Genomic DNA, 26,827 nt, shown 5'->3' with positions numbered 1-26,827 from the left:
GTATCTCTTGGACTTAAGCTATGTTGGATGGACAATTATTTAGCATTCCATAATAAAATTATTCTAAAAATATTTTTATTATTATTCTTAAGCTCAATAGAGGCATTATTATCTACTCTTTGAATTCATAACCGAGGGAGCAGGCTTAGTCGTTATTTGAGGACTATCCCTGCCTCCGGGTCTGGTCTTGACCGGATGGATACTGGAATCAACAAGGGAAGCCCACATGACCTGATGGTGTTGCTGTGTAATGCTAGGTCAATGATTCATAAGACCACTGCCATCCATGACTTGATCATGGATGGGGGACTTGACCTGGCATGTGTAACAAAGACTTGGTTGGATGAAGCAGTCTTAGCTGCTGCTTGTTCACCAGGTTTCCCAGGTCATGTGGGCGGGGAGGGGGGTTGCAGTGATTTTTAGGAATTCATTAGCTTGCATTAGGCATCCTACTGGGAAGACCCAGTTCTCTGAGTGCATGTTCTGGAAGCTGGGCAATAGGGGCAGCACAGGATTCCTTTTGGCTTATCGAGCTCCCTGCTGCACCAAGGATTCCCTGCCTGAGCTGCTTCAGGTTGTGGTGGATGTTCTCCTGGAGACACCTAGTTTGGTTGTCCTAGGTGATTTTAACATCCATGCTGACACGACCTTACAAGGGGCTGCTCGGGACTTCGTGGAAAGCATGGCCTCCATGGGGCTATCCCTGAATAAGTTTGGCCCAACTCATAGTCAGTCACGGACATGCCTTAGACCTGGTTTCACCTCTAGTGACGTGGGTGATCTGACACTAAGTAAAAGTGAAACAAAAGAAGTGTCATGGTCAGATCACTTCCTGGTTCAACTGGACTTCTCCGCGACCCTTCCCCTCTGCAGGGAGGTGGGACCAATTTGGATAGTCCGCCCCTGCCACTTAATGGATCCAAATGGTTTCCAGAGATTGTTAGGGGATGCTTTATCCCATGTTGATGGCCTTTCAGCTGCTTCCCTGGTGGCCCACTGGAATGCGGAGTTAACTAGGGCTTTTGGGTGTCTGGCTCCGAAGCGCCCTCTCCGATTACATGGAGCCCGAACAGCCCCGTGGTTTTCTTCAGAGCTGAGGGCGAGGAAACAATCGCTGAGATGGCTAGACCGTCGGTAGCGGAAAACTCATTCTGAATTAGACCGGACACGGGTTAGAGCTCAACATCGAGCCTACCAAGTGGTGATAGCAACAGTGAAGAAGACTTTCTTCACCGCCTCTATTGCATCTGCAGAAAATAATAGCGGGAGACTCTTTCAGGTGGTTCACAATTTAACGGAACCACCTTTACCACCGCGACCTTGTAAAGACCCCAAGATCTCCTGCAAGGATTTTGCAAAGTTTTTTGCAGATAAAGTCGCTCATATTTAGACACCACCATGGGAGCAGGGCCAGGGCGGGAGAGTGCTAGAGCCCTGTCTAGTCAAGTTGCATGGAATCAATTTCAATCCGTTACCCCCGAGGATGTGGACAGGCTGCTTGGACGCATGAAACCAACCACCTGTCTCCTTGATCCTTGCCCAATCCCTGATTGGGGTTACAAAATAGCAGGCAGCACTCACCGCGGGGCCTGCAGTATGCCTGAGCCACACGTCTCGGGCGCCCGCAGGCTTCACCCTGTCCGCCCACTGCCTCTCCCCTCCCCAGCTGTAGGGTGGCCAAGGGTGCAGGTGTGCTGTCAGAGTGGGCGCTGCGCGTGTGCCATCAGGCAGTTTGCCCCATCCCTCGGCACCCCGCACCGGGTGCCGGAAAGTCTTCCTCCGCCACTGACTCCAGCCATCATTAAAGGAAGTTTCTCTCAGAGTTCTCCATGGTCCTGCAAATAATGGCCTCCCTTGCCACTTCAGGCCCACAATAAGCAAGCATCACTGATGTGTGTTGGGGGGGGGGTCCCACAAGGATTGGAATAGCCAGGGCTAAGAATGAATGTCCAGAGGGTGTCATCTGCCCCAGTCACAACATTACCATCTGAGAAAGCTATCTCAGTTGATAACATATTTTTTAAAGCATCCTTAGTATGCTATCCTTCCCTGGATTCTTTGACAGATTTCAGGGCTGATCAGCTCCTTTTAAACTGCTGTACGAATGTAATGTAGACATGCAGCGATACACTGAATGGTAGCTTTCACATTCTGGAAAGCTGAAACTTTGAACATTCAGCGTAGCCGATGTTAAATGTTGAGATTTTTGAGACACTCAGATCTCCACTTGTTTCACTTCCTATACTCTTATGGAAGCACTTGTTCCTAGGTATTGTTCTGACGCTCCTCTTGTCCTGAAGCTAAGGTGGATTTGGAAGAAGTGTAATATCTGGCAAAAGTCCAGTATGTTCCAGAAAATGATTTCATCTGATTACAACACTGAATGAATGTTTTTAATTAGAACGTCATGCATTATGCAGAAACTTGCCGGCAACCATACTTCTGAGGTGCAATGCAATTTCTACAGCTTAATTTGCACTTTTGTCAGGACCGTCTTGTGCTAACCATCAAGATTTATCAGCATTTTGGAGCTTGATGATCCAGACTAGATCCTGCCTTGTGAATGAATTAATTCCCTGAAATACCAGGAAATGATCCTCCTAAATGATGATGTGGAAAACATATTAATGACTCCTATTTCCACCTTTAGTGGGAATGCCATTTGTGTTAGGCTCTTGTTATGTTATTATAAAAATATAACATCCTCCCAAAGTTCGTTTGTACTGTTTTGGAAGGGAATCAAATACCAATTCCATGAGAACCTGCATCTTAGGTTGTGTTTAAAAACCAAGTGGGGGGAAATGGCTTCCAAATATAATTTTAGTTGGCAGTAAACATTATTAGAAGTGTGTTTGTGTGTGAAAGACAGCAAGCAGACACTCTATTGGAGTGTGTGTTTGAGTGTGTGCGTGCGCACACATGTGTGTTCCATCAATGGTACTTTCTTCTGAGTAGACTAGTATATAATTGCGTGGTAAGAAATAAATAGCTCTTGCTTACACCAACAGTGCACAGGAGCATAAGAAAGTTCCCTCATAGGAATATGAGAAGAGCCTGCTGGATCTGGCCAATGGCACTTCTAGTCCAGCATACCGGCCAATGGCACTTCTAGGTATCTTGTCATGCATGTGTGTGCTGCTGGGCACCTGCGGTCTGGGGCCCAAGTCGGTGGCTCTGCCAAGAGGCCATTATAGGGGACTGATCTGGCCTGACATTGGGGACTGATCTGGCCTCCAAGGACTGCAGCACAGCAAAACCTCCCTTGGAAGCTGGATTTGCTGCTCCTGTGGATCTTGCTACCTGATGTGGTCACCTCACCTGGCCTCATAGGTAGGCCAGCCCTGCCACTTGACATGCTAAACTACCCATTCAGACTATCACAAATATCAAATGGAGAAAAGAATTTAAAGTTCTGTGTCTCAAGTCTATGAACTCCGCCATAGTTGAAGGAGACTGTCTCTGGGTCCTCAGTGAAGAAAGAGTTTTACTTCACTCCTGTGTTAGAGTATATGAGTTTAGGCATGCAGAGAAAGAGGACAAGAAAGTGTTAATTTAGGTGTGCTTGTCCTGCACCTGCAGCTGGTCAAGTGTGAGTCAACAAATGTGAGAGTGAGTCAGAATGAAATATAAATACTTTTAAAGTTTGTAGCAAGCTAGCTTGTGTTTGGCTAGAACCTAATCTGTGTTGGACTACTGCAGGGAGGTCTTGTTGATGGAAAGACCTTTCATTACTTTTGCTGTAAGCTGTCTACTGAGAACTAACAACAGATGGAGGTAGCATTGTTTTATTATACAACTGTATCTAAGTGCTAAAGCTGAGAAATTTCTTAAGGATCTAGGAAAGCCAAGGGACTGCATTATACTTTGCACTAACTGTCAATAAACGAACTGACCTTACCCAAACTGTCTGGATTTTTCCTTTGACAACCACATCCTGGCTTTTCATTTGCACAACCCACTGGCACATTGGATGGGCACTTTGCACATGCCCCAACAACCTCTTACTGGTTTGCTCAATTTATAAGGACTTAAGAGCAGCCTTGCTCAAAGATTTAAATCTCCCAATTGGGAGATTCGTTATTTTAGTAACTTTTTGTTAGTCCCCCTACACTTCTGAAAAAGGTTGCCTCTTTTTCCTTTAAGTGGCAATCTTAAGGAGAAGTGCTTGTAGTCAAATTCTTCAGAGGAGCAAATTCTTATCTAACAAAATGTCTGTTTGTAATAATTATTTTAACAGTGTAATGTCCTTTTTTTGTCTGTTTATTTATCTTTTGTAAACAAAACTATTTGTAGTTGTATCTTAAAGAAACAGATCGGAGAACCAGCATTAATTTCCCATAACCATTTATTTTTTATCATAATGAAAAAATAACTAATTTTAATGATACACTTCACGGGGTGTAGAACTAGAACACACAACCCCCACATTCTGACCCTCTTTTCTCTGCCCCTTTCCTTTCATTCCATCAAGAGAGAGGAAGAACCAGAGATCCTAAGGCCTGGCTCTCACCACTGGCCTCCAACTGCACCTCACTGCTGTGAATTTTGGAATCCATAAGGAAGGAGGTGTGCACTGAATCCAATTTACCCTTCAAGCTTAGGCTGGGATAAGATTTGTGAAGCATTCTTGGGTGACAAAAAGCGTAAATTTCCCAGCACCGATTACAAAGTTTCCACTTTTCCAGATGGCACAAAGGTCTGTTGTTCCACATCCTTGCAAAGTGATATCTTAGCTCTTACCATCCAAGGGAACAGCAGCCGCACGCTTAATGCAAGGAAGCTGGCTGGCCATCGTTAACTGCAAGAACTGATCGCATCAGATTTAATTACCTGAAAAGACTGTCCTCCATGCCTTGCAAGCGCTTGCCAGGCCTGTGCTGTGGAACTGGAGAACAGCCAATGGTGGGAATCTGACACTCAATGTTATTTGAACTCTTGTTATTTCCCTAAACGAGAGGATATTATATCCACAGACAAACACCAATTAAGTGATTGGTGCCACTGGATAGAATCACTATGATCAAATCTTCTAAATGCTCTCCTTGGTTCCCCCTTCTAAAAATGATCCATTTTAGAGTCAGTTACCTGTCGAATCACCAGCCGGCCTCACTTAGATTGGCTTTTACAAGCTATGCCGTTCACTGTCTTAGACAGACAACTTAATAGGGTACCATACAAAGACAGGCTCTGTATATGTGGGCAACCGCAGGTGGAAGACATATTGCACTATTTACTATTTAGCCCACTATACATTGGACCCAGGAGGAGATTTCTCACCTTACCATCCATACAGGAAAGATGTCTCTCCCCAGCAGAGAAGGTCCTATGGCTTCTTAGCAATGTAAATGCTTCAGTGACTCATAAAGTCGCCCTTTTTGCTTTGGCGGCCAAAAAGATCAGAAAAAAGACAATACAACCATGAACTGGAAGGGAGACACAGTGATCTAAACAGAGACAATTATTTATGATGTGAAACCCCTTTTGCTTGTATTTATTTTTGATTCAGATTTGTCATGGCCAATGGCTAGTATAATAAAGATATTTGGATTTGGTTTGACTCTTACTAAAACCTGGGGGCGGGGGGAGACAGAGAGATAAATGTTGAAACTAGTGCTTCACCAGGGGCTTGGAGGTTGTGTTTGTGGAGGTGAATGAGAATGAGAATGTTAATAAGTTAATATGTTAGATTTGTAATATGTAAATTTAAGAAATCTGAACATGAATATACAATTTTTTCAACATCAGAAGCTCAGATAAAAAGTAACTCAGGTGTAATTTAAATTGCCATCAAAACCAAAGGAGTATCAAGAGACCAATATTATTAATAAACTGGTTGTATTTATTAAATATAACCAAATTAGAGGATCTGCAAAGCAGCCTCATTAACCAGATTAAGCAAATCAAATTCACGAGTTGCAATAAAATGAAGGGAATTTGATCCCTGCTGCTTCCTGAGTGCCCATTCAACACGCCAGCAGATTGTACAAATGGAAAACCCAGAATAGGGTTGCTTTTGCCAGAGAAGATGTGGGTTGCCTTTCCAAGCAGGCTTCTCCTCCTCACCAGTTTCTTGCACCCTGAAGTAGCAGCATGCTGGATCAGATCATTCTGCTGATAAGTGAGAGGATCTGATCCTGCACAGTGTCCGTGACCATGTCCCAGTCATATTTTTTACTGTATGTCAAAATACATTTCAAGAACCAATAAACAAATCTCTTACCACCCTCCACTGCTTTGGATATAAAAAAGGATATATGTGGCAAACTATCCCAAAACCTTTCAACTGAGAGGAGTTGGCTTACTTTCTTTAACTATCAAAGGTGGTCAGGGTATTCTTTTCTTTCTTTTAAAAAATCCTGTTTCTGCCATTTTTTTAAAAAAAAATCTCATGGCTGGTTGCAACAGCTGGGAGGGCATCTGTGGACTTTTGGCATGGCTCCCTTTGTATCAGCCAGCCCAGGAAGGGGAAGTGAGATTCAATGGTGTAGGACAGGCATAGGCAAACTCCGGCCCTCCAGATGTTTGGGACTACAATTCCTATCATCCGTAGCTAACAGGACTAGTGGTCAGGGGTGATGGGAATTGTAGTCCCAAACATCTGGAGGGTCGGTGTTTGTCTATGCCTGGTGTAGGATACAAATTGGTTTTAAAAATAAAATAAAACATTGTCTATCCTAAGGCAGTGGTGGCCCTCTCTGTTGGCACACGCACCATTGCCCCAGCAGGGCAGTTCCTAGGTGTTGGCAAAGTGGGCAGCCACTTCCCCCCCCCCCGCCCATGGCATTGCGGGAAACACTCCCTAGAGCACTTGCTGGCCACAAGTTATTGGAGATTGCTCAGAAGGTTTTTGTGAACTGAGACACAGAAGCTAAGAGGGAGGCGGAGAGGAGGATGAAGAAGAAAGCAGAGTTACTTGCTCTGGCCATCACAGGGGCACCTCAAGGGAAAGGGAGGGGATGGTCCCCCTCAGGTCGAACCCCCTTAGGGAGAAATCAATGTCCCATCTGCAAACAGGAAGTGCACTGGAAAAATGAGTGCCCTAACACGGGTTCAAGACAGAATCGTGGCAAAGGATGGAGGGGACAAGGACAAGGAGGAGGAAACAGAGGACATGGAAGAGGATATGTGAAGGAGGGACCTTACCAGCCAGGCACCCCCAGATTGAACCCCAGAGCCAACGAATATGAGGGACTGGCAGCCATGATGGGGCAGGAAAATGACTACTAGGACAGACCGGGTTCTTTCCCCTTTGGCCCACGAGAACCTATGGTCAGATTGAAGGTGGGGGGGACAGTCCATCGACTTCTTGGTGGATACAGGGGCCCAACATCCTGTAGTCACTGAACCCCTTTCCAAACCCAGCACCCTGAGAATCCCTGTAATGGTAGCAACCAGACAGAGAACGATTAAACCCTTTTTTGCAAGCCCAAAAATGTGAAGTGGGAGGACATTTGGTCACTCACCAGTTCCTGTATGTGCCTGAATGCCCTCTACCATTGCTGGGACGGGACCTGCTTAACAAGCTGTGAGCCTAGATAACCTTTTCAGATGAAGGCATGAATTTGAAGATTCCCCAGAGAATCTTAAGCCTTACAATACCAAGAGACAATGCATGGAAATTGTTGGTGGTCTTGAGGGAACAAGGCAAAGGGGGGTTAATGCAGCCTGACGGCTCACCCCTGAAATTTTAGGCATTCTGCCAGGGGTTTGGGCAGAAGGCAACCCCCCAGGATTTGCAAAGAATGCAACCCCAATAGTAGTCCAGGTGAAGCCAGGAGCAGCCATCCCCAACATGGAATGAGGGATCCTATCCCCTGCCATTCTACCTGGAACACACCTTTGCATTTCAAAGTATCCCCTATAGAGCAAGTTGGACCCATAGGAGGGACTGAGAGAGCCTGAAGGGCCTTGCTTGCCTCTTTCCATCTGCCTTGGGGTGGGGCCTGAAGGGCTCTATAAGGACTGTGGCTGCTGCAGCTGCTGCTGCCCAGTGGGGGACTGACTGCTGAGAGCCTGGGGGTCCCTGCCTTGCCTTTTAAAAATGTTTTTATATAGTTTTAACTTACAGTGTTTTAAATTTTGGTTTATGATTTGGTTTTAGCTGGGTTGGGGTGGGATTAATGTCTACTTGGGGTTGAGGGTTACTCTAATTTTTAATATGAGTGTAAATTATTGTTGTTTTTCAGTTAGTTTTATTGTTTCATAGAGTTTGTATTTTTGTATTCTTAAGGGGAAAGGGTCAGGGCTGCCGGGGAGTGGGCCCCAGCCAACAGAATGGCTGGGGCAGGTTACACGGGGGGGGGGGTGCGCTGGGACACCCGATCTCAGTGATCATCAGGGGGGTTGGGCTGGGTGTTCATCAGTATGTGGATGATACCCAGCTCTACCTCTCTTTTAAATCAGAACCAGCGAAGGTGGTGAATGTCCTGTGTGAGTGTCTGGAGGCAGTTGGAGGATGGCATCTAACAGATTGTTGAATCCTGACATCAGAAGTAACTTAGGGTTGCCATATGTCTGGGATATCCCAGACATATCCTCTTTTGGGGGGACCTGGCCATCCAGGGTATTTTTATTATTATTTTAAATCAAGGTTTGGGATTTATTATTATTATTATTATTCTTTTTTAATTGGGCATGGCTTGGGTTCGGGGGTAGGCAGCCCAGGTGCTGGATTGAGCTCTGGCAGCTCCAAAGAAGCTCAATAACTTAGCGGCTCAGGGACTCAAGATGGCCACCGATCTGTGAGGCAGGGTGAGGCAGCTGCTCTCACCATTTTATAGTTTTATTGTCCTTTTATTGTTTTATTTTATTGTTTTATTTTATTGTTTTACTGCCCTATTTTATCATTTCATGGTTTTACTTCCTTGTTATCTTGGATGCTTTCCTACTGAGCTAGGAGGGTGACACAGCAAAGGAGCTCAGCAAATTGGTCTCAATTACTTGCCTACCTTGGAAGTAGTCTCGCGGAGAACCCTGCTGCAACACCCGACGGAGTTAGTGAACTGAGGTGAGCTTTTTACCAACTTGGCCTTTACAAGATAAATAATGGTGACGACCAGGAGTGGCTGTGGAGCACCGGGCTTTTGTCGGAGTGATTTAAGACCCCTCTCTAAAAGAGCTACCCTAAAGGGAGCACAAACAAAAAGCACTCGGCCCTTTAAGAACAGGGGTAAAGTCAAGCCGAGTGAGAATCAGCAGGAAACTGAAACCTCTCCCTCCTGCACTGAAGGGCCGGCTGTGCAGAGAGAGGATTGTGTAGAAGAATGCCACAACAAAGGGCCAATAAAGCCCAAAGTAAATCTAAACATAATTGGTACAGTCACCGAAGTACTCCCAAAACAGAGACTTAAATCCCAAGCTTCTCCTGAACCATCCCAAGTCTGAGAAGTGGAAGAACTAATGTTAAAACAAATTGCAGAGATGTCTTCTATGCAAAATTTTTGCTGTCTAAGCTGTCCCATTGGGCAAACGACTCAAATTTGATTGGCCATGAGCAAGCGGGCTTTAGGAACAATTATTCGACCTCTGACCATATGGTAATCATGTATCATCTTGCCAGAAAATATTCTGCCCTGAGTCGGGGGCGCCTATGTGTCGCTTTTATAGACCTAAAGGCTGCCTTCGACAGTATCCCAAGAAATTGCCTATGGAAGAAATTAGAGAGATGGGGCATAGATAGAAGGCTGTTATGGCTTATAACCCAATTACATCATGGGTCGTCGGCTAGAGTGAGACTCACACCGGCGGGAAACCTATCCAACGAGGTCCCAATAAATAGAGGTGTGCGCCAAGGCTGCATTTTGGCCCCACTCCTCTTCAACCTGTTTATTAGCGATATGAAGCTTTTTCTGAACGAGTCTCAAGCCAACATTCATGCCCCCCGCCTAGCTGATTTTCGCTGCCCTTTGCCGACGATGCAGCGATCCTTTCCTACTCTAGAGTTGGTTTATGCAGAGCTCTAAAGATTTTTGCGGCTTATTGCAAACTTAACCATCTGACAATTAATCATGGGAAATCTAAAGTCCTGGTCTTTACCAGGTCTCGGAAAACTTACAGCTGGAAGTTAGATGGAGTCCAATTAGAACAGGTTTTCAAATTTAAATACCTGGGAGTCTTTTTTCATTACAATCTAAGCTGGAAGCCACAGATACAGTATTTACTAAACAAAGGGGAAACAATACTTTATACTCTACTCCAATTTTTTGCGGCCGACGGAGCCTCTCACATCCCTTCTGCATTGAAGGTATACCACGCAAAAGTGGTTTCCACCCTCTGTTATGCTGCCCCGCTCTGGGCCCCAGGGTCCAATTTAACATCACTGGGGACATTGCAGAATCAGTTTCTCCCCATGTGTGTGAGCAACGCAGCCATACGTCTGGAGTTAAGGATTGCATCATTGGAGACTGTTATCTGGAAGCGAGTCTTTGGCTATTGGCTGTCCAGCTGGCATAGGCTTCCCGACCATTACCTTTTTCAGTGCCTCTGGCGGGACGTCTTTGTCAATCCGTGGGTAGGAAAAATCCATGCCAAACTTCTGAGCATCGGAATTTCCCCAGCGGACTCCTTAAAGATGAACTTACGCTCAGCCAAAAGCCTTATTGAGCAAAGATTAGCGGACATTGAAAATCAACACAACCTCGCCAGGGGTGGTGGTGTCTGCTCCCCCAGGTATCACGGAATAACCCCACCACTTGGCCTTCCATCATACATGTCATCTCTTTCATCAGTACCACACCGACTTGCATTTATTCGTGCAAGGTTCAATGCCCTTCCATCGAACCTGCTGAACCACAGATTTTCCAAGGGTTTGGTGTCTCCGCTATGCGTGTGTGACGGGGAAACTGTTGAATCTCTTTCACATATAATGTTCAACTGTCCCCTACATAGCATAGCCAGGGCTAAATTCCTGGGTCCTGCTTTACTGCGCTTGGTTGGCAGGCCTGTTGAGTCACACGCCGCACTGCTTTTGCAGGATACAGATCCTTCTGTAACTCTGCAGGTGGCGAGATTTCTGAATGCGGTTATCTCACACTCAAAAACCACCAAAAAACAACAACAACATCAAAACTAATCGGACTGTTATGATGAGAGTGCATGTCGGAGTTCGTCTTCAGTTTTCCTTTTCTGTGATCCGTCCCTTGGAGCTCTCCTGGCCCCAAGCTGTCACTTGGCTCTGCTCAATGACCCACCCTTGCATCGTGGTGTTCACCTTCTGTTGTCGGATATATCTGTTTTTATGTCTCTGTGTTTTTATGTTTGTACATATTTTATGGGCTAATAGCCGTAAATAAATAATCTAATCTAATGTTAAAACAAATTGCAGAGATGTCTTCGGGAAACCCTAAAACATCAAGAGACTCCTGCTTCCAACTTGAGACAAATGAGGATGAGGATTTATCAGTTATCAAATGGCTTGTGCTTTTAACTGAGGATATTGAAAATATAAAATCTCATCTGGCCACCTGTACAAAAATCCTCACTATAATGATGGACATTTGCAAAACTCTCTGTAGGGAACCCAGCGGGGTGACTGTAGAATTGGAAAGTAATAACAACTCCTTTCCTACCACCCGCAAAAACAGATCATCAAGGAAGGCCAAGAGATCTTGTAGGGCTACTGCCTTAAAAAGGAGGCCCATAAGGGTAAAAAAGAGCAGAAATGTTAAAAATTTTAAAGCAGTGCGTTACAAAAAAATGGATTTTAAAAAGCTCTTTAATCTTCTCAAGAGTATCCCAAAAACCGAGACCAGTGGGAACACTGAGAAACTTCTAACCAGGAAATCTTCTAAGCAAGAACGTTCTATAAACCCTTGCCCTGACGCTTCGATGGATTGCTTGGAACCCTTAACACCTACCCCAACACCTAACTCCAAGCAAGACATTTTGATCCAAGATCCATGGTCTTACATTCTATCTGTAGATGAAACCAATCCCTCAAAGAAGAGAAATCTGACAAATCTAACAAATAAAAACTGGAAACTGGTGCTGTACCGAAACAAACTCGTTTTATCAAATTATCCTAAACCCCCAGGACTCCTGTCACAAGAAGAGCGTAAAGTCCATCTATTGAACCTTTTAAAGATCTATATGCCGGGTATCCTTAATAACCCTACTGATTTGGCCCAAGTGGAATATCTATACTTCAACGGATTCCTTGCCAGAGCGGTGGTCTCATTCTATGAGGGGAGACTGGCAAAACTAGTGTACAAATGTAGAGAACATCTGGAGACGAGTGGTATAAGAATCTCAAGGTACTTTAAAAATGAAGCACCTCCAATTCCACTTATCCCCCATATTGTAAATTTGCCAAAAACTCAACATGAGATTGACCAACACGTTCTAATTGATATAAACTCTGCGGAGGACATCTCCAAACATCCTACTAGTCTGGTTGCCAAGGACTCCCTTGGGCCCAGGTATGCGGAGAATCAGGGAATAGACCTTGATAGCTTTGATAATAACTTACTCCACTCTTACAGCGTTCTCCCGCAAGAAGTTCAGAAAGAAATACTTCATAAAATTGATACCCTTTACCTCTGCCTGACAAAAGTGACGGAGGAACAGCTGAGATTACCTAAACAAAATATGCTTGATAGAGACTGTGGTTCAGATTCTGTCCCACGCTTATACCACCAAGAACTGGACCTGTGGGTTGGGAAGGCACCCACCCCTACCAGCCAACTGGTTGTTGCGGAGATGAATCCACTCTTCCATATTCTGGAGGCGGAAACCCCATCACCAGACCCACCTATCATGCACCCCATATCTGAGGCAAATATGGCTACAACATCTGCCTGGGACAAAATGAGGGAGCTTAACGAATCTGAATTAGGCTCTCCATGTAAAGTGCCCCATATGGGTCCACTTACTTGTAACTTTACTAGTTCACTCTCTTCTAACGTGTGCAAGTTGAATAAATCCATAGATACCATCGAACCGGTAACAGAACCAGCTGAACCAGACCAACAAATGAGAGACGACTCCATTTTATTTTTAGCCCCGAAGAGTGATCTGGTTGAAGACCCGACAGGTCGTATTAACAAAACTATCCAAACAATTAATGATCACTCACTAGAGGCATGATACCTGTTGACTTAATTTCGCTCTTGCTAAGTAATACCCCCCTAATTCTACCATCTGGCTCTGAAAAGTCGACTATCTTAGGCCTAACATCTGCCTTTAGCGAGACGAGTGGCACGACTTTACAGCCAAACCACCCCAATAAATCTAAACAGTTGGGATGTATAGCACGATTGCCACCTTCTCAAAGGAAAATTACTGATTTTTTTGAAGCTGAAACTCCCCCAAATTTAGAACCCCATTCCCACATGATCTGACTGCCCAACGACCAACCCAGCCACTCCTCGATATCATTTTTATGCTGGAATATTGCGGGATGGAGGGGGAAGAAATTTGATCCAGACTTCTTAAAATTTGTTAATTTATTCCAAGTAATTCTCCTACAAGAAACTTGGGAAGAGGAGGGGATTGACATAAATGGATATGATACCATCTTGCTTCCAGCTAGCCCCTCTCTTAAAGGTGGACGCCCTAGGGGAGGTTTGGTAATAGCCATTTCCCTCAAATTGCAAGCAAAACCTACGCTTGTTAAATCTTCCTCTCCTTACGCGATTACAGGATTGATTTCAGGAGGGAAATTTGAATTACTGGTAACAAATGTTTATTTCCCCCCTGGGGGGCAGGTAGTGGACCTCCATTCCAAATGGGAAACACTTGAAGAACACCTAACTTTCTGTTACACTAAGTTCCCAAATATTTCATCAGTCATGGGAGGTGATTTAAATGCTCGTACAGCTGCAAACTGGGAAGCGCTAGGCAAGGCCAAATGGTGGGTCATACCTGATCACCCGAACTTGCATTTCTCCCTCCATATGCAGAGAAAATCGAAAGATAATAGGGTCAACAAAGCAGGAACCCTTCTTTATCAGCTGATTTTACGTTTGAATTTGATAATTTTAAACGGAAATTGTCCCCTGGATATTCCGGGTGAGTTTACTCATTTGAGCACACTTACAAATAGTGTTCTTGATTATTTTATTGTTTCCAGAGATTTATTCCCAAATTTTTCTTATTTTAAAATAGAAAACGTCCAAATGAGCAACCATCTCCCCTTGAGCGCCAAGCTTTCCCTAGACTGGCAGTCTATCAAGTCTAGACACCCCATATATATGGGAATAAATACTGCAGAACAAGTGAGAGGAATAAAATGGTCAGTAACTCAAGCCCAAAAATATATGGAATTTTTCCAACAAGAGATAATTCAAACCTATGTTGTTTTAGATTTAGATCTGTATGGGCATGAACAAATTATTAATTCATTCTCTCTGCTTACAGAAGATCTTATGTCCTTTTTTACAGTACCAGCCATCCAAGTAAATCGGGCCCATTTTAAGACCGGTGCCCCTTGGTTTAACTTAAAATGCAAACAAGCTAGACGACATCTCTGTGCCATTTACAATGAATATAAATCTTCTGGTGCTTTAGTATTACCTAGGAATTACCAACAAGCAAAAACAGCATATAAGCAAGCCCAGAGAATGGCTAAGCAAGAGTGGCAACAAAATCGCTGGCAGGCGCTTATAGTCGCCTCTAGTTCATGTAACTCGCGGCAATTTTGGCAATTGGTTAATAGAAGATCAAGGAGATACCCCTTAATAATTCCTGCCCTGGTCTGGGAATCCTTTTTAAGGAAATATTTTGCGTCACCAGATTCCAATACCAACGCTCTTGATGATGTATTTGATCATCTCCCCATCTGGGCTCCTACCGACCCCGATGAAATCTTGAATTTAATCTCTAAACTTAAAATCGGCAAAGCCCCTGGGCCAGATTTGGTCCCGGCGGAAGCCATAAAACTACATTCCGACTGGTGGGCAAAAATCCTGGCTGTTACTTTCGATGCTATTAATGCAACTGGAAGGGTGCCAAAAATATGGAAGGACGCTATTATAATTCCAATATATAATAAAGGCTCCCCAGACGATCCAGAGAATTATAGGAATATTAGTCTACTGTCAATAGTTGGAAAGATATACGCACGTTTTCTGCTGAACAGACTTACCCAATGGGCTGAAGAAAAGAAACTGATAGGCCCCGAGCAAGCAGGATTCAGACCGAACCAGTCAACTACAGACCATGTTTTAGTCTTGCACCATCTAGCCCGAAAATATTCCTCTTCAAACCGAGGCCAACTTTGTGCGGCTTTTATTGACCTTAAGGCTGCATTTGACAGCATCCCCAGAAGGTTACTCTGGGAAAAGTTGGCCCGATGGGGAATTGATAGAAGACTTTTATGGTTAATAATCCAGCTGCATGAGGGGTCGGCTGCTAGGGTGAGAATAACCCCAGCCGGCGATCTCACAAACTCTGTGCCCATCAACAGAGGAGTCTAGCAAGGATGTATTCTAGCTCCTTTTCTTTTCAATTTATTCATTAGTGACATGAGGATACCATTGGCTGAATTTCAGGAAACCATCCATGCCCCCCGTCTCGCAAACTATCGTTGCCCATTATTACTCTATGCTGATGATGCTGTGATTTTATCCTTCTCAAGAATTGGCCTCAGGAGAGCATTAAAACTCTTTGTTTCATATTGCAAAACAAATTCCCTCACTATAAATCAATCTAAATCAAAAGTACTAATTTTCTCAAAAAGTCGGAAATCCTATAAGTGGCAATTAGATGGAAAACCTGTTGAACAGGTCTATAAATTTCAATACCTGGGAGTTTTTCTCCAATATAATCTGGGTTGGAAGGCGCATATTACACATATTTTAAACAAGGGCAAGGCCCTATCCTTTGCGCTTTTGCGCTTTTTCTTTTCGGACGGGGCTCTTCATGTTCCATCTGCCTTGAAAGTATTCAAAGCTAAAGTAATTGCAACATTGGCATATGCTGTTCCTTTATGGGGGACCGCAGTAAACTTGATGCCCTTGGAGGTAATTCAAAATCAATTTCTAAGACGACTGCTAAAACTCCCTCAGTGTGTTAGTAACGCAGCTATTCGCTTAGAATTAAAAACTACATCTTTAGAAAATACTCTTTGGAGGCGCAGCCTTTGTTACTGGTTGTCCTTAAGGCATAGGCTCCCGAATCTGTATTTGATCCAATGCCTCTGGAGAGATAATTTTCCGTCCTAGGGGCAAAAGAGATCCATTCTAAAGTAGTGACCTATGGATTGTCTCCATCAGAATTATTGGAATTGGACCTAGCCACAGCAAAAAAAAAACCCTCACTCAAAAACTTGAGGAGATTGACCTACAACAAAGCACCATTTTGGGTAGTGGCACTTGCTCACCATTAAATCTCGGCATAGTGCCCTCACAGCAGATACCATCTTATTTGACTTCTTTGTCTGTAGTGGCCCACAGATATGCCTTTATTAAGGCAAGATTTAACACCTTTCCTTCCAATGTCTTGAATAATAGATTTTCCAATGGCTGGATCTCAGCGGTGTGTGTATGTGATAATAGATCTATAGAATCTTTACAACATATACTATTCTGTTGCTCACTACATTCAGTTTCTCGGACCAGATTTCTGTCCCCTTTATTATTGGAAATCCCAGGTGACTCCCTGGAAATACAGCTAATACATTTATTGCAAAATTCTGATCCAAGTAGGTCCCTTTCTGTTGCCAGGTTTCTGATAACAGTATTAGCCTATAAAAGGAAAAATGGATTACTCTATGATTATTGATTTTGCCTAAATAATATTGATTTATATTGATAATTTGATATTTTAAGCACTATATTGTTCTTATTTTAATGGAATTTAGAAACTTACGGTTTGAGATGTATTTGATTTAAACGTATTTTAATTAATTAATTTTATCTTGTCATACCTGTTTTACCTGTTTTGCTGTATGATGTACGGTTTGAAATGCATTTGATTTAAACGTAATTTAATTTATTAATTTTATCTTGTTGTATGATGTATTGAATATGGGCCTATGGCCGCAATAAACTATCTATCTATCTTAGCGGCTCAACAACTGTCCAGATTTTTCCTTCTAAAAATATGGCAACCCAATGGCCATATCATGATTTTCAGTTTTCTTCTTCTTCTTGACCTTCAAGAACTAACATTCATTGCACCATCATTGCATAGATATTATTCACTTGAAAAGAGCCAACACAAGACACAGTATTCATCTACCTTATCCATTTTATTCTCATCATGATTCAGAATAAATGTACAGGGGAAATGTAACACCTGTACCAAATGTTCTGTAACTAGAGCTCCCAACCTACAATTTCATGCCCTCTTGCGCCTGCCTCCTGGAAACACATTCACTCTGCAGCATCTTCAGAGATCTTCCAAGCCGTCAGAGATTTTGCAAGTCTCAGGATGGGTATTGATTTATTCTGTACTCTTTAAGCTGTGAAGCATATAATCTTTGGGATGCCAGCATCTTGCTCTTTTGACCTTAATAGAGAGCCAGCCGTTGAGTGCTTTCATTACACGTTTTGGGGCTGTCGTTACAAAATTACAAAAATCTGGTGTTGCACATCCTTTAAAAGCAAGCTCTTCCTCTATTCCAAGCTCTGAAAAGAGAGGAATGATAATATGAGTCAGGGTTGACTTCAGGACCCAGCACACTTGAGCAACTTCAAGTACCATTGGGTCCACATGATCCCCTTTACCCCACACCCTGATAGCTTCTCTGAAAATTCAGAGGATGTATTGTAACCCCCAAAAAGGCACTGAAATGAAAGTGGAAGCAGGTAATATGAGTCAGGTTTGGCATCAGGGCCTGGCATCCTTGGGCAGATGTCAGGGCCACTGCACCTGAGAACAGTCCACATCTGATGTCTTCCACAAGCTCTGTTTTACCTTTCTTCCCTGTCTATTGGTATTCTGACCAGACCAAGGCTACTGGGTGAAGCCCACACATGTGAATTTTGTCACTAATTAGCTCTTCCATAAAGCCCACAATATAGCATGCCTCAAGGGCCTGGGAAAACTCAAAATGGGAATGGAGCCAACAGTGTGTTCCTCCCTGATAACCAGGAAACCTCACCTTCCTAGGGCACATCTTATATCCCTTCATTTCTCTTTCTCACATACTGAAATCAGGGACAGATATATTTCCCCAAAGTACATTCAAAACAAGGAAATACTACGTTAAAGAAAATCTTGAATATTTCCTTTCAAAGAAAACATATAGTACCGCTCCCTGCACCATTTCCTTTTATCACATTTGGCCAGAAAAGGTAGTTAATGATTGGCAGCTGATTGGCAGTTTACTCACCATTCTTAAAAACAGCATTAAGTCTCAGACACCTAAACCATTTATAACGGCTATGGCTTTTCCACCAGCAAGACTTGATTTCATTTTCTACCGCACAGCAGGCTGCCCACATCACATTTATCGTTTCCTTCTGTTGAACTGGCAAAATGAAGTATATGGTCAGCAGCAGAATTCCATATACATTGGCATACCTAGTCCATTGTGGCCCTTAGTTTCCAGTTCACACAGACACGCATGGCATGGCATGGCATGGCATGGTGTTCTACAACTGCAATCAAATAGGCTGGCTGTGAAAATCTAATATAAATATTTTAGTGTTGCATATTTTGTCCTCAGTATTACTTCTATATGTATCACATTCAGATCTTTTTCAGTACATGCATCTTGCTGTGTACCTGCTTCTGCATGAGAGTAATCTGACTTGAGTAAAATGAGATTGACAGTTCTGTCAGGACAAGAACAGATTAGCTATAATCCTTACCATTCTATGAGATCAAACAAGGGTTTCTCACGTTTTTAGGCTCCAGGCTGACTCTTTTGAATGGAAGAAAAGAAGACACTTTTCTACTATCTATGATACACATTTGTGGTGCTTTTATCCTACATTAAACAAAACTGTGCCCCCCGCCTGCCCCCTGCATTCTCAATTTCTCTGGTTCCCCACATCCACACTAAAATTTCCCAGATTCCCTAGATCATTGACTCACAGCCCTTTCAGGTGATGAACATGGGGCAAAAACATGAAGACTGCCTAAATCTTTGGGAGGGGAAAATATTTTACTGGTTTTAATTAATTTACATGTTTTATGCTGTTAAACTGTGTGTTGTTTTGTGATGAACAATGTGTTAGAAATGAAATCCAATGAATAAAACCACAGAATAATTGTTATCATAGTTGATTGCCAGACATAATTTACCCCTAGAATGATCCTGATAATGGTGCTACCCCCAGGGACATTTTTAAAGGGACAAATGACCGAGTTTTTCCCATTGGTGTTTTTTAGTGTTGCATATTTTGTCCTCAGTATAACTTCTATATGCATCACATTCAGATCATTCAGATCATTCTAAACATGCATGTTGCTGTTTATCTGTTTCTGAATGATTCTCAGGATCATTCTAGGGGTAAATTATGTGTGGCAATCAACTATAATAATTATTGTGACCATCATCACCAACAAGCTAATTTGTTGGGAAGGATGCTACTGGGTACATACTGGGTTGTTGTTGATGTTTGTTGTGGTTTTAATATGTTGGAAGCCACCCAGAGTGATTACCATCTATGATCATTGTAATCATCACCTTAAACAACATTCTTTGTTGGGATTGAGGCTGCTGGGTTCATACCTTCCCTGCCCCTAACAATGAAATGAAAATGCTGCAATTTTTATCCATGTTGAATTTTGCCTTATTCTCTTTCCTCCCACCAAAGGTTACTATAACAAAGTCTCCTGTGCAATTGGGGGGGGGGGGGGGAGTGGGGACAGTGGCAGGAGGGTTTCAACCCAGCCTTAAATAGGATCCAATGTGTAGAGGTTCTAGTCTTGACATTTTATTTGGGTTATTGCTTATTTCATTTAGCTTCAAAGAACGTGACAATAGTAACACACCCATTCATGAATACGATCACAGTAAAGAATGTCTCATTTTCTTCTCCTGTTGGAAATGCATGAAACTAGAGGGTACTAAAATGCACCTATGGTGGGGCTGCGAAAAAGTTAAAAAATTCTGGGGCTGCATCCATGATGAATTTAAAAAGATGCTCAAGATATCTTGGGGCGGGGGGATAGTAGGAGATGCTGGGTATAGTAGGAGATGAGATACCACAAGACAGGAAAAAAATTATTCCCAATCGCAACTGCAGCAGCCAGGCTACTTCTCGCAAAGAACTGGAAAGGAAATAATATACCCACAAAAGAAGATGGGCTATATAAATTAACAGAATTTATAGAAGTGGCAAAATTAACTGTGGCAATAAGATATCAAACACATCAGAAATTAAGGTCACAATGGTTATGGTTCGAAGAGTACATGAGTAAACTCTGCTCTAAAGATAACATGCTGGTATGTTTAGACTAAGCTTGTAAAGTTGTTTTGTTAATATAATATAATAGCATAATAAAAGAAGTAATGTAGCGATACATGTTTTGCAATGTAAATAAGAACTTGAATGAAAGAAAAATGACGAGTACTGGTGGAGAGAAGTCAAAAGGGAGTATTATCATCCACTGATTTTATGTACTTCTCTCTTACCTTACCTTACCTTTCTTCTTTCTTCTTTCTTCTTTTTTCTTTTGTTATTACCGCTGTAAGTTTATGTATATTATTGTTGTATGAGTGTCCTTTTTTTTTAAAAAAAAAAGGAAGACAAATCTTGGACCCAGGTATAGTTTGCCTATGGTTAAAGAATTATTGATGCAAAAGGTGTCCAAAATAAAAGGGTTCTTACTTTCGAGAGGTCTTTCATTGCATAGGTCAGTAGAGCAGCACTCGACTTTCATCGATAAAGTTCCCATATGCATGGCAAAAAAACCAAAAAGGCCTGGAGTGCAATCCTCAGTGTTAACACAGTCACTGAAATGATTTCTTCTGGGGTGATCTGCAACTGTGAAGAAGAATGAGAAAGAAATATCAAGTCAATCATTTTTGTCCCATTTTTGTTTCTTTTTTTAATATGACATTTCAACTATGCATTATATTAACATTTGGAAAAGGTATGTGAAATGTCAGTTTTTAAACGTATGTGAAATATCCTTACTGCTTCAGCATTCTGTCTGGTAGTCCTTTCTGAATATTGTATGACACACCTGACACCAGGTCTTCAGATGCAGGGAAGAAAAGGGGAGATGGTTTTCTGGGAACATCACATTGAAGATGAAGAGCTGCAGTACTAAGATCCCTAATCTCCAAGGTCCCACCTTGGTAATTATCAGTTTAAGCAAATGGAGGGGCAACTAGGCATTTCAGAGGCAGCTGTGACTTCCTAGAAAGCCACAATGTCATATGTTCTTAACAATAGTGCCCTCATGATGAGAGCTGGACCATAAAGAAGGCTGATCGCTGAAGAATTGATGCTTTTGAATTATGGTGCTGGAGGAGACACTTGAGAGTCCCATGGACGGCAAGAAGATCAAACATATCCATTCTTAAGGGAATCAGCCCTGAGTGCTCACTGGAAGGATAGATCCTGAAGCTGAGGCTCCAATACTTTGGCTACCTCATGAGAAGACTCCCTGGAAAAGACTGATGTTGGGAAAGATTGAGGGCACAAGGAGAAGGGGACAACAGAGGACGAGATGGTTGGACAGTGTTCTCAAAGCTACTACAGTGGTACCTTGGGTTACAGATGCTTCAGGTTACACGTTTTCGGGTTGCACACCGCGCCGAATCCGGAAGTACTGGAATAGGTTACTTCCATGTTTCAGCGCTCTCACATGCACAGAAGCACTGAATCGTGTCCCGTGCGTGCGCAGACACGGAGCTGCAGGTTGCGAATGCTGTGGGTTGCTAACGTGTCTCCCGCACAAATGACTTTCGCAACCCGAGGTTCCACTGTAACATGAACTTGACCAAACTGCAGGAGACAGTAGAAGACAGGAGTGCCTGGTGTGCTCTGGTCCTTGGGGTCATGAAGAGTTGGACATGACTAAACGACTAAACAACAACAACATGATTTAAATGTTTTGTAATTGGCGTTATTAATTAGAGTTTGCATGTTTGCTTTTCTGCTCAAAGATTATAAATAGAATGCAACATATTCTCTCCTAAGTGTGCTTATTGGCTTCAGATCCAAAACTACGACAGCCCATGGCAGCAGAAGTTGCAAACATCTGTGCCATGCATGTCACATTCAAAACTTTCTAAACTGAAAAGCATCTGATACATGTTTTCGTGCATTTAAAATAAATACTTTTGTTAGTCTTTGGGGGACTTACAATTCAGTTTTAAAGCTTCTAAACAGATATAAACTAACTTGTTTTTACCCTTAGCTGTTTCGTTTCATAGTTAATGCATTTTCAGAGTTAAAATCATTTTTTCTTTTGCAGCAAAAACTACAAAAGTCTGGGTTAATAAAGTGAAATTGATGAAGCAACCCATCACCAACCAAACCTGTGCATCACAAACCTGTGCCTACAAAGATAGCCATCTCTACTGAGACGTACGTCACTCTGAATTGAGCAAGGCATAGTCCTGGGTAAGAAGGGTTGGGATTTCAGCCACTCTCACTACTTTGATTTCACAATTCAGTAGACACTTGCAATGCTGTTTAGTATTGCTCACTAAAGCACCAGTGAGAGAGAGAATATAGCTGTAAGTGAAGGGGGGAAGTGCCACAGGGAGAGGGAGGGAAATAATTTTAAATGTAATGTCACTCTTAAAATGGAGATTGGGTGGTGAAATCCATTTAAATCCAGATGGTTCTCCCAAACTGGACAAAGAGGCTAGCAAGAAGGAGCATACAAAAAATTCACAGGGGACCAAAGAGATATCTCTTTTCCATGTGAAAAGAACTGTAATGATTGATGCATTCCCTTGGCTTTTAAAATTCATGAATGGAAACTATTTAAGGCTGAAATCCAAACCCCCACATACCTGGGAGTAAGGCTCACTGAATTCAGTGGCATTTGCTGCTGAATTCATATAGTCAGGATTGGAATTTTAGTACATATAGCTTCCATTTGGCCAGAAACAACACTTCAGAAAGAAGAAAAGCAAAGAGGCACCTCTATACTTAAAGGAATATGAAAATGATATGCATAAAAAACAATTTATCTACCTCTTAATGCATCGTGTGTACATGTTTCAAAAGAAGTTCATTACAGAATCTGTGCCATTTGTTGACTGAATGTGTGGATGGAATGACATTTGATTGATTCTCCATTGTCAATCGATTCCAACAACATCCCAGGTTCATGCAGAAATATGACAGGGTCCAGAAAATCTGGATATATTGCTGAGCTTAGCATATGTGCTGGAATCTTTGCTAGGCCTGGTTCCTGCCAGAGATCTCTTGAGATAGGCATGGCATATTTCAAGGTGTAACATTCTGAACACAAAATGTTATTGAGCTTTTTATTGGAAAAATCACCCACTTCCAGGTTCTGATTGCAAAAACCTGGACATTTTGCCAATTTTAAGAAATCCCACCCACCCACCGGACACTACTCATGCCCCTGGAATCCCAGACATGACTGGGGAAAACTGGACATTTGGCAACCCTATATTGAGAAGTGTCCTCTGTATACAAAAGAAAGAAAGAAACCTAACTCACATATTTCGTCTCTCATAATAATTTCACGACAAGTATTGCCTGGACAAAAACTTGGCTCTCGCGAGATGCATTTATTGTAGGCATTATATTTACAGGTCATACATTGTAGTGGCGCCCCTACAGAGAGGAAAGAATATAACAAGAGATCAGTGTCACTATCTTAAGCCACAAGAAACCTCCTTGGCAAGAGAACTTACTCTATGGCTTTAACCTCTTCATGCATTCATTACACTTACGTATGTTGGTTATATGACGCCAGAGGCTTTTAAATGGTGCTGTGCTTAAAGAGGAAGACAATGGCAAATCCCTAAGCCTTTATAAAATGGCTTTACAAATAATCTTAATCCTTTTTAGATTAGGAATTTGAAGGATTTGAAAACTGAATTATATTTAATGGATTAACTCCAAGTGCTCCCATGTCATCCCGTTTTACTTCTTTCTGAGAAGCTAGCTATAATTTGCCCAGCATGATTAATTTGACATTTCATTGTGTAAAAGAGATGGGGGTTTCCTTCATTCCCCCTTGAAACCAAAGTAGAATATTCAGAGGGCCCAGAATATCCCCCAGAAGGCCACCACTGGCTCATTCATTGAGGAGTGGAGTCAGTCTTTAGGATCCTCAGAATGGGCCATTGCCTATACGCTCCAGCAGAGCCATCTAGGGCTGGCCCCTACCCAGCTGCTGTCCCCAAGCAGTATAGCCAGCAGAGCCATCTAGGGCTGGCCCCTACCCAGCTGCTGTCCCCAAGCAGTATAGCCAGCACTGCCAGGCACTACCACATACCCCTCTCTGCCTCAAAGCTGCAGGGTAGATGCCAGTCATGAGAGTTCCACCTCCCAAAAATAAGCTGAGATAATGTTTTTTGCTCTGATTATTACGAGCATATTTCAATGCAAGACGTGCTTTCTTGGGCACCGATCACTGGTCCTCTGGATGCAGTGTATCTCATGTATTTGGTGCCAATGAGCCTTTCAGCAACACCTCCTGCTTGGTGGCAGCACTGCATGCAGAGGCCATCTGAAATCCCTCTTAGCACAATGCTAGACATGTCTACAAAGAAGTACACCCAAATCAATTCAAAAGGGCTTCCTTCACGGGCAGAACATTTCATATTGCAGCCTTCCCACCCTTTTTACTTCCCTAGGAGGCCTTTTCACACATGACGCAAAGCTGTATTTACAATGTAAAGATGCCATGGCTCCACATACAGTAAATGACACACATTTGGAGTTCCCAATTACCATTTAATTCATCTCAAGCAGAATGTGTTGGTAATATCCATTAGAGTTTGGCCACTGTTTTCCCCCAAACATACAAAACGTTCCTGTGCTGTTTTTGAGGGCTGCCTTTTAAACCACAAAACTAGCACAAAAGGAGTTCGAGACCTTCCTCCCATTCCTGACATTTCTGCTCTCTGTCTGTCACTCATGCTCTTTCCCCCACCCTCCTGCTGGACTCTCAGATCAGAAATAGGTCTGTGTTGGAAAAGAATCCCAGAGGCATGAAGTCATGGCATGGTAAATCATGGAAGCTTCCACAACCCCTTGCCTGCATGCCCAATTTGCTCCTTAATGGAGCAATCTAGGCCCCAGCAGAGCATCCTGGCAAGTGCAACTTCATCTAAATGATCCAGGAATTCTCACTACCTGTTCAATGGATCTCTGGTCCTCTCTCCCATTCCTAATCTTCCAAATGACCAAGTTCTCATGACACACACCCCCCAGTCAGTTCCAGCCCACTAAATAGGACCATCAAAGGAGGGGAATTAGAAATCTCCGGGAGCTTCCAAACCTTTATCTCATAGGTTTCTTCAGAGATTATAGTCTCAGATCCTCCTGCTCTTTATCGCAATATTCGTTTATTCATTATTCTGTCTCTAGGCACATGACATTATTGACCTCCCTTGCTCTTGCCCCACTGGCCATTCCCTACTCCAGAGGAAACTAATGGAACCTAGGATGTCTGGTTTCTACTCACCTGGTGAAAACAAGGCCAAGAAGAGGCCCATGCACAGGAGGCCCATGCACAGGAGAGTCTTCATGGTGTTGAGATGGTCAAAAGCTAAGGAGGATTTCAAGACAATCTGGTCCCCAAAAGGCAACGTATGCAACTATGAGCTTACACAGAGGAATTTATAGATTAGGGATGGGAGCCTCAGGCAGCTCTTGCAAACAACTGTTTTAGTGAGATGTGGAAACTAGCCTAAATGGAGTTTTCCCAGAAAGCACATGATGTGATTTCGGAATACAAATCACTTTGGAAACTCAGTGCAATCTTTTTTCAGAAACACCATGAAGTTTTGCCAAATGAGAATCCAAGTTATGCCTGTGTTCTTCACACTTGCTTTGGGAAAGCATTTTCACAATCATATTCACAGGGTCCATGTGTATATCGTGGGTCCTTCTTGTCCAGGCATGTTGGTATCTTTCGGACTTTACTCATTCAGTCGAGCTATGTTGCATGGTTAAGAATTTTTCATTCTTAAGCATTGTTGCCTATACTTTGAATTCATAGCAGTTTAGTATACACCTGATTCTCTTCATCTTTCAGATAAACTTCAAACAGCCAGCCTTTAAAACAGAGAACTGAACAATTTAAATAAGGCCTGTAGTGGCTATTCTCATTTTGTGTCCCTGACAGCATCAGTTTCTGAAGAATATTGGGGTAGGAAGGATTCTACACAGAAAAATCCCAGAGGGAAGATAACCGTGTTTTCTTATCTACATCTATCTGTGCAAAAAAGTGGGGGTGCTCTTCCACTGCGACAGACTTTGGTGTTAATGCACTGTGAATGGTGGAGAGAGGATTTTAGGACTCTTTTATAGCAAACTATCACAAAACCTTTTGACAGAGAGGAGTTGGCTTACTTCCTTTAACTATTGAAGGTGGTCGGGGTTTTCTTTCCTGTTTTTTTAAAAAAATCCTGTTTCTGCTGTTTTGCAAAAAGTCTCATAGCTGGGAAGGCATCTGTGGGCTTTTGGCAGGGCTGCCTTTTCTGAACTGTGTCAGCTAGTCCAGGAAGGGAAAGAGTGACTGAATGGTGTAGGTGGGGAAATACAAAATATTGTCCACCATGAGGCAACAAGCTGAACTCCCCCCTAAAATCATGCAGCTTCTTTTCTGCCCTCGCCTTCCCAATACACAATTTACTGAAGAAAGCTAAGGTGAAAAGAGTGGTCAATCACAAGTGTAAAGTCACTAATTCTCCAGCATAGGCCTTTGAGCAAGGAGGTGCTCTTGTGGCATTTCCACACCTCTATGAAATCCCAACTTGGAGGCT

Source organism: Podarcis filfolensis (genome assembly GCF_964270895.1).
Source record: "Podarcis filfolensis genome assembly, chromosome: 8".
NCBI lineage: Eukaryota > Metazoa > Chordata > Lepidosauria > Squamata > Lacertidae > Podarcis > Podarcis filfolensis.
This window is presented reverse-complemented; position numbering follows the sequence as displayed.